The sequence below is a fragment of the Monodelphis domestica genome, chromosome 1 (assembly GCF_027887165.1).
Source record: "Monodelphis domestica isolate mMonDom1 chromosome 1, mMonDom1.pri, whole genome shotgun sequence".
NCBI classification, from domain to species: Eukaryota; Metazoa; Chordata; class Mammalia; order Didelphimorphia; family Didelphidae; genus Monodelphis; species Monodelphis domestica.
In genome coordinates, this window is record NC_077227.1 from 172363628 (window position 1) to 172373056 (window position 9429).

Consider the following 9429-nt stretch of genomic DNA (forward strand, 5'->3'; position numbering starts at 1 on the left):
AAGCTTATTGTAAAGCCTATTCATTCTCCAATCTGAAATTACAATGAAGGGGGATATGATAGAGATTTATATCTACAACTCTGTGGAATTCATTAGTAAACTATACAACTCTAGATCTACTGATCAGTTTAGGAACCACATCTTTATTGGCAAATATGGTTTTTTTTTTCAAAAATTAAGGTAAAATAAGTTTCTATTTTAGAATTTTTTCACTGATGAATATGCCCTGAGCAGGTTTTTTCACAATGTGATTCATTTTCTAAAATATAGAAAACATAATCTGTGTTGTATTGTGTACCAAAGGTAATCAAAATGGTCGGTTAAATTTGAAGGACCATGGATCTCATAGAATATATCCCTCTTTTCTAAGGATGTAATTCCAATTAAAGATGTTTTAATGTAATAATTTATTTCTATATCAGTACTTTATAACTTATTTTAATATTATCCATTTCCATGCAATTATCCCTTTTCCTTTAACATTTGTTAATTTAAAAAACATGTTTTATGTTTAAGTGTGATACCTGTAATATCTTCATTTCAAAAGAATTCTAAGGGAGGAAAAACCACTTCTAACTTTCCTTCTAGTCAGAAGAAAAATAAAATGTTTTTCATTCATTTCAATGTCATTCTTACTGGGGATTTAATCTGTTCCACAAATGAAGCATATCGTTATTTATTTCTCTTCCCTCTGCCTTAAGAGATTTAAGAACACTAAAAGCTGATGTTTTTCTGATCACTTAACCCTATTTTTTTTATTTTCTGAGAAACTTTCATCCCTCATTGCACTCTTATTATCTCTCTTAATCATGTCTGATACTAGAAACTGAATTGGGGGAAAGAGAAAATCAGTAAAGTTTAATAAATGTGCTATGTTGACTATTTTTAGGATGACTTTTTTGTCATTTTGTGACTTATTACTCAATCCTTTTGTAGTATTGTTTTGAAACTTGACGCAATTATAAAATAAGATATTCAAATCCTTCCAAATGAAAGAAAATCCTTTTTATAGCATAACTAAGGACATGAATTAAACCATTCAAGGCAGATAGAAAGACTAGAGATTTTTCCTTATCCTATCATTGAGACACTCCAGACCATTGTTGAGTGAAAGGGTCTTTAGGGAAAGATAAACCAATTATCTCAAATGGAAGTAGTATATATCTAATCAATCTACTTTTACAATTTAAAAGGAAATTTCAGAAATAAAAATATTTGTCTGTGTCACACAAATTGACCCTATGTCTTCTTCAGTTGATAAAAAGGGTTGTCAATCCCTAAAACAATATTGCCATCAGCAGCTTTTATTTTCTACCTTTGTGATTGAGAGAAATGGGCAAAAGACAGAAGAGATGAAATGCAAAGAAGAAAAACTCAAGAAAGATAGATATCCTCCAGATGCAGCAGGGGAAGGGAGAGGATTCTATAGAGAGTTGGAAAGGAGGAGCAGTTAGCCAAAACTGCCTTCTGGACACTTCTTCAGTTGTCTGGTCACTTCACCACTTGACTTCACTTCTCTCTGGCCAACCTCTCTGAAAGAGGAAGGCTGAAGAAGTGCTTGGCTTTTACCCTCCTTGACCAGGCTGAATTGAAAGAGTCTGGCCCAGTGAAAATCCCAGCTGAATAAAAAACTGTTTTCTATCAGGGGAAGTCAACTTTATTTCTTTTGAAGGGACTTTGAATTGAAGCCTTCTATCAGAGATAGGGGATAATAGCTTGAAGAAATTCCTTTCCCTCTATCCTTTTTATTTCCTTATCCCCCCTTTCCCAAAAGAGAATAAATTAGACTTTCAACTATAAGAAATTGTCTTTCAACATTTGTAATAGGAGAAAGAATTTAAAATATTCAAAGAAGAAGGTTGGGGAGGGGTGACTCACCCTCTGTTAAGCAAAACTTCATTAGGCTGCCTAGCAGGGAGAACAAGAAGGAAGGTGTGTCTTTGAATTCAGTCCCCTTACCTCAACATGCTTCCTGGAGTAACATCTATTCAGTCCCCATCTCAGTATACTATCTATAATCTAAGTATATATATAGTACTCGTATTTATCAGTATTAGCCACTTTAAAGTATTCTGTTGGTGACTAGATAGTAATGCATATGTTTTGAAAGCCAGATCAAGCAGTCTCTCAAAGCCAAGGGTTGTCTTTCTCTCTAGGTGTGGTGGTTTAGAGGAATAATGATGAGATGGGAGACAACTGCCTTGCTCAGACCTTTGTGCTCAGGCATCACCAGGCTGTTCCACCAGGCAAAGAGCTCCTGTTTATTATATAGCTTCAATGAGCACATGCTTTTCTGGCACACAATCATTTTTCAACATACATGATTTCTAGCAGGTAATTGGATCTGTCACACATTAACAAATTGCTTAATCAACATTCTGCGATTAGTTACCATGTTACTACAACAGGAAAATTTGTGATAGAGATAAATGACATAGACAGGATGATCCAGAGGGTCAGTTCCCCCTGATCTGCAGGATGACCAGCTAAGAGAATCATTGTTGCTTTTGATCAGTTTTCACAATAAATCATAATTACTAAGGAGATGGGTAACAAAGCATTTTGCATCTAGTTACAAGGTTAAAGAGTAATTTAATACAGATCAGAATCAGGAATCTTTCTCATTTTTAAATAGCAGTTTTCTTTATGTTTCACTCAGGCACTTAGTGATGTTGCTCTTATTGTTGTAAACATAAGGAAACCAATGAAGTATGTCAGTAGCTTGAGTTTCAGAGGAATGATTGATGTGGTGCTTATGTGTTTGGCTGGTAGCCAATTGACCATCTGGATCACGAAGTGCAATCTATTTTTTGAATAATATTTTAGAGAAAGGAGTGCCTATACTGTACTTAAAACCTATAAAAATTAGAAGAGACAACTTATAGTTTGAACAGACATCAATTTAGACAATATACTCAAATATTTATGGTCTACCCAACATGCTAAGAACTGAGCAAGAAAAGTAATGATGTTGAAAAACATCATGAATTTATTTCAAATCAAACAATCAGTGAAAAGAATGCTATCATCCCAGTGGCATTACTAGTTAATGTCAAGACAAATGATAATGTAGATCAATTACATAAGGTTGTTTTTTTTTTGAAGGAAAAGAATGTATAAACAATTTGGGTCCAGTTTTTAAAATTCATTTCTTTTCATTAAATTAATTCATTTTAACATTAAATTTCATTTACAATTTTCAAAGAACTTATAGACATTCTGAAAGATTTTATGGGGGATTTTTAGTATGGTCAATAAAATCATTAACTAAAAAGAAAACAATTTTGCATGGATCAGGTATTCTTAAAAAGTGTCATTATGAGCAAAAGTGTGTTTAATTGGTATTATAAGATGGTAGGTGAAAAAACTGGAATGATGATACATAGCAAAATGTCTTCATGATCAGCCCACACTTAACAATATTTCACAATACTTAGCTCCTCCAAATAGTTTATTTTTTTTCCATTTAAGAAGTACGAATTGTTATGGGTGTGGAAGGATACCCTTTGGGGTTCGGGAAGGATACCTTTTGCAAGCATGCAATGGCTCCAAACTTAGCTTAAAAACAAAAAGAGATTTATTAATTTAGAAAGTAATGTTGAGAGTGACCAGGGGGATAGCAAGGTAAAACAGCAAGGTGGGGAGCAGTTCCCTGGGAGGACAGCAAGAAAGGAAAGGCTGTTCCTCCATGGGGACAGCATGGATGGAAAGGCTGTCCCCCAGACGACATCAGTTCTGGGGATTATATACTCTTTAGATGCTATGTCCTGGTGTGGACATGACCAGAATGTTAGTCCCTCAAGCATTTGGTGGGATGAGGTGCTCATCTGACTGGGGTCTGCCTGGAGGCATAAGGATTCATTTCTTTGTCCGCCTTAAATCTAGAGGACAAAAGAGGGTAAACATCTCAGGACTCTGGGTGGGGTCATTGGGTGTTTCTAGGTTAAGAGTCACAAGGATGCAAGGGCAAAGGAGTTTTCCCTGATAATAGTTGGCCTGGATTTCTGGGGGTACCCATGTCATGTCACTAATAGCAGTTTATCACCTATTTGAAGTGGAAAGGTCTACCTGAGAAAGAATTGGGTCAGACATGAAATGGGTGTTAAAGAAAATATTTTAAATGAGTAATTAGTGTATGTAAGTAAGAAACTATCGGCCTTGATTATGAATAAGTAACAGAGGTGAGGGACAGCATGGTGTGCTATAAATCATGCTGGATTTGGTAAAAGAAGACCAGATTCAAATCTCAATTATGCCATTTATTAGCCATGAGACCATTAAGATCATTACTTAAACTCATTAAACCTCTGTTTGTCTTCTGTAAAATAAAAAGGTATAAGATGGCCTATGAGGTCCCTTCTAGCCATAATTATACAACCCTATGATTCTTAGATACTCAGAATAAATTGCTTTCAGAAATCAGATAATATATGTTAAACTCATATGTGCTTGAATTTAATTCACTGAATATTCAAAGAGGCAAAGTCAAGATGGTGGAGAAGCACTCAGCAGAGATCTCCCAAATTCCCTACCAAACATTTCTAAAATAATGTCTCAAATTAAATTCTGTAGGAGTGAAACTAACAAAAATTAGATGAAAATTTTATCCAGGAGAAGACAATTTAGGAGGTTGGAGACAAAGATCAGTTTTGCTTAGGGGCTGGGGGCCCCAGGAGTGGAAGACAAAGAGCATCTTTGAGGGAGCTGTATTAGTTGTAGCAAGGGCTCTGGGAGTTCTCAGTCAATGGATGGAGGTGAAGATCAGACAGAACAGAAGGAGATTGCAGTAGGCCCCTTGCAATTGTTATGTTCAGGACCCTACTATATTACCTTTACACAGCTCCAGGTGATAGTCTCAGCCTGAAAGGGAGCTATAGAACTTGTGGTACAAGGAGTAGGGGACCAGCTAATGGTTTCAGGATGAATAGAAGTGCTTGTAGTTGCTCAATATGAAGTAGGAACCCAGGTCTCTATTCCAAGGCAAAGAAGAGCTAGCAATGATGTTTGCAAGAAAGTAGAGGGCCTAGTCACAATCCCCAAATCAGAAAAAGTTCTAGCACCAGTAGTCATAGGGGAACTCTCTTGAGTAAAGGACAGAGCATAGACTGGAAGAGAAGTGACCACCTGTCAAGCAGCAAAAGACAGGAATCTGGAATGAAGCTGAACAGCCTGGAAAAAACTAGGGAGGAAGGTTTTTGACTTCCCTGGCCTCACCACACTGCCAAAGCCCCCAGGGAAAGAACAGAGCAAACAGAATGGAATCAATATGATAACTTCTAGGGACAAGACCTCACCTTATTTGCTGGCATTCCTGCAAATAGTAAAGGAATCCTCAAACAGAGGTCTCTGGGAGCAACTATGTCTGCTGTGGTCTCAGCTCCAGAGGACCCCCCCCCCCCACTGGCTCATTGCTAGAAATTGAAGGAATGGACACCATATAGTCTATGGGCCTCAGGCCCTGAGGGCAAGGAATTGGGCGTTACTACTTGTGAACAGGCTACTTTGAAGGCCCAAGGAATACAGAATAGAGATATGTGCTCTGTCCCAGTCTATGGCAGTGGAGAGGAGGAGTGAGGAAGGAGCACACACTGGTGAGTGTAGTTACTGAAGAACAAAGGCCCCATCAGCTGTGGTCACTCCAAAGAGAGTGGAGTCCCTGTTTGCTGCCACAAGGGGAAGCAGACTGGATACTTGCAGTAGCAGTGACAAAACTACTCATTGGTTCTGATTGGATATAAGAGATCAATCACACAGATATGGGCTTGAATAGGGAATCCAGGATTACATCAGACCTTTGACAATAAGAAGTGGAAAAACTAAATAGGACACAAGTAATAACAAATACAATAAAAACCCTTAAACCTGAGGTAACATGACTCAGCATAATATGAATGCTGAGATCCAGTAAAAAGCCAGTAATTAAATCTATTGACCTAAACACTAAAATTTTAAAAATAAATAAATAAAAATGAGCAAACAAAGGAGAAAGAACATGCCTATTGATAGCTATTATGAGGGCAGAGAAGATCATAGCTCAAACTCAGAGGATAATGAAGTAAAAACACCAACTTCAAAAACAGCAAAGAATACAATAGACACTAGCTCAAAAAGAGTTTTTGAAAGAGCTTAAAAAACAAATGAAAGTAGCTGAGGAAAAATTAGAAAAAATAAGACCAATGTGAGAAAAAGCAAGAAATTAATGAAAGATCACTCAAAAGGAAAAAGAAATCCAGAAACTCATGGAAGAAAATAATGTATTAAAAATTAGAACTGGATTAGGAGGTGCTAATAATTTCCTAAAACAACAAGAAATAATAAAGCAAAATCAAAAGAATGGAATAATAAAAGAGAACATAAAATTTAAAAAAAACTGACATGGAAAATAGATCAAAGAGAGACAATATAAGAATAGTTGAACTCTCAGAAATTTACAATAAAAACGTTTAGACACCATACTCCAAGAAATCACCAAGGAAAACTGCCCAGAAATTCTAGAATCAGAAGGTAAAATAGAAATTTAAAGAATCCATCAATCACTATCTCAAAGAGACACAAAGATGAAAATGCACAGAAACATCATTGCTAAGTTCCATAACTCCCAGACTAATGAAAAAATACTACAAGCAATGAGAAAAAATAATTTAAATACTGTGGAGCTATGATCAAAATAACACAAGAACTAGCAAAATTAAAAGAGCACAGGACATGGAATACAGCATTTCATAGAGCAAAAGAACTGTACTTAAACTTACAACCAAGAATAATATATTCAGCAAAGAGGAGCATCATTATAAAAGGTGGGAAATGGATATTTAATGAAGTAGAGGAGTTTTAAGTATTTCTGTAGAAAAACTCAAAACTCTACAGAAAATTTGATCTATTAAAAAAAACATAAAAAAGTAATAAAAGACTAAACATAAGCAATCCAAAAGATCAAATTGTTGAGTTCCTATGTGGAAAATATCATTTATTGCCCTTGGGAAAAGCATTATTGCCTCGGTATTTTGAAAAGTTGAATATGGAGGGAAGGTTCAAAGTCAAGGTGAATGGAATGAATGAGTCAAAATGGGAGAAGAATAGACCAGGAGGAGATAAGGTGGAATGGCTACCTCATATGGAGGAGAAATGAGTGGAGGAAGTGCCACAGAAAAGAGTAGGAAGAGGTGGAGGACTTGTGGTACCAGAAGCCCACTCTCATCAGACCTGGGATAGAGAACAACATACATAATTAGAAGAAGGAGGATGGGGAAACAGGAAGGATTAGGGAGGGGAGTACATATCAAGAGAATGGGGGCAAGGTGAGGGGATAGGAGGACTTTTAGGACAAGGTAGGGAAGAAATTTTCAGAACGGAAATCAAATCAAGAAGTAAGAAAACATAGTTGTAGTGTTAGGGAAGAGATTTTTGGAACGGTAGATAGAATAAGAATTAAAAGATAAGGGATAAAGGACAAGGGAAAGATCCTTAGAAAGTTGAACCAATTTGGAACCAGAAGAGAAAAGGGAGACAATAAAGGAGGATTTGGGGGAAGGGGTGTGAATTGGAGAGGTAGTAATCAAAAGAGATTGAACATTAAAAAAAAAAAAAGAATAACCTATTCATCAAAACTGAGTATAATCCTTTTTTTTGCAGTGAGGGGAATGGATATTTAATCAAATAAAAGACTTTCACATATTTCTGATAAAAAGATCAGAGCTGATTTAAAAATATATTTTTAAAATACAAGACTCAAGAAAAGAATAAAAAGGCAAACAGGAATAGAAATCAATCATAAAGGATTCAATAAAGATATATTATCCATAATCCTATATGTAATCTTATATGTTTGTATGTTATCTTACTCTTAAGAATTTTGTCATTATTAGACAAGTAAAATGAGTATACATAGACAGAGATCATGAGTTTGAGATGACTATGATAGAATGATTTACAAAAATTAAAAGATGAAAAAGATGAATATACTGGAGAAAGGGGAAAGTGGGAGGAAGAACTGAGAAATTATCTTACATAAAATAAAAACAAGAGGAAGGACTTTTGCAACAGAGGGGAATATGAGATAGGAGGTCAACACTTGAACCTCACTCTTAATCAGAATTGACTTAAAGATGGAATGACATACTCAGTCACATATATAAGGAAATAGGATAGAATAGGGATAAAAAAAGTAGAGGAAAGCTGATAGAAGAGAGGGTAAATTAAAGTAGTCAGAAGTAAAGCAAATCTTTGAGTAGGGAATAGGTAAAAAGAGAGAAGGATAAACATGAGAGAAATAGGATGGAGGGATATCCACAGTTCATAATCATTATTCTGAATGTGAATGGGATGAACTTACTCAAAAAATGGAAGTAGACATCATTGTGGTTTAAAAACCAAATTCCAATTAGGAAGTGTCTGAAGCTAGAACCCTGGTCCTCCTGTCTCCAGGCATACACTCCATCCACTGTACTATCCCTACCTGCCACTCATGCATCTTTTCAATAGAAAAAAAAGCATCTTTTTCAGACCATAATGCAATAAAAATTATATTCAATAAAAAGCCATGGAAACAGATTAAAAATTAATTAGAAACTAAATAATCTTATCCTAAAGAATGAGTGAGTAAAAGAATAAACAGTAAATATGGTCAATAATTTCATTAAAGAGAATGAAAATAATGACAAAATACCATAAACTATCAGATATAGCCAAAATAGTACTTATAGGGAAATTTATAGCTCTACATGTCCACATTAATAAAGTAGAGAAAGAACAGACCAAAGATTTGGTCAATCAATTTTTTTTAATCTAGAGAAAGAACAAGTTAAAAATCTCAAATTAAACACCAAATTTGTAAATCATGAAAATCAAAAGAGAGACAAATAAAATTGAAAGCAAGAAAATAATTGAACTAATAAATAAAATTATTAGCTGTTTTAAGGGTAAAAATAACATATTATTGGTTATTTTTAAAAAGAAAAAAGAAAACCAAGTTACCAGTATCAAATTGAAAAAGATAAATTCACCACATATGAAGATAAGTTTAGAATAATTGTTAGAGGATATTTGGCCCTTTGACAATAAATCTGTCAAGATAGCTAAGTGACTCAGTGAATAGAAATTCAGACCTGGAGATGTGAGATCTTGGGTTCAACTATGGTCTCAGATGCTTTCCAGTCATGTGACCCTGGGCAAGTCTCCAGACCCCAGTTGCCTATTCCTTACCACTCTTCTGTCTGGGAACCAATACTTAATATCAATTCAAAGGCAAAAGCAAAAGATTTAAAAAATAAAGAAATTTATCTAAAAGAAATGCATGAATTGCCCAGACTGACAGAAAATAAAATATTTAAATAATTTCACCTTAGAAAAAAGAAATTGAGGGAGCAGCTGGGTGGCTCAGTGTATTGAAATCCAGACCTAGAGATGGGAGATTCTAGGTTTAAATCTGGC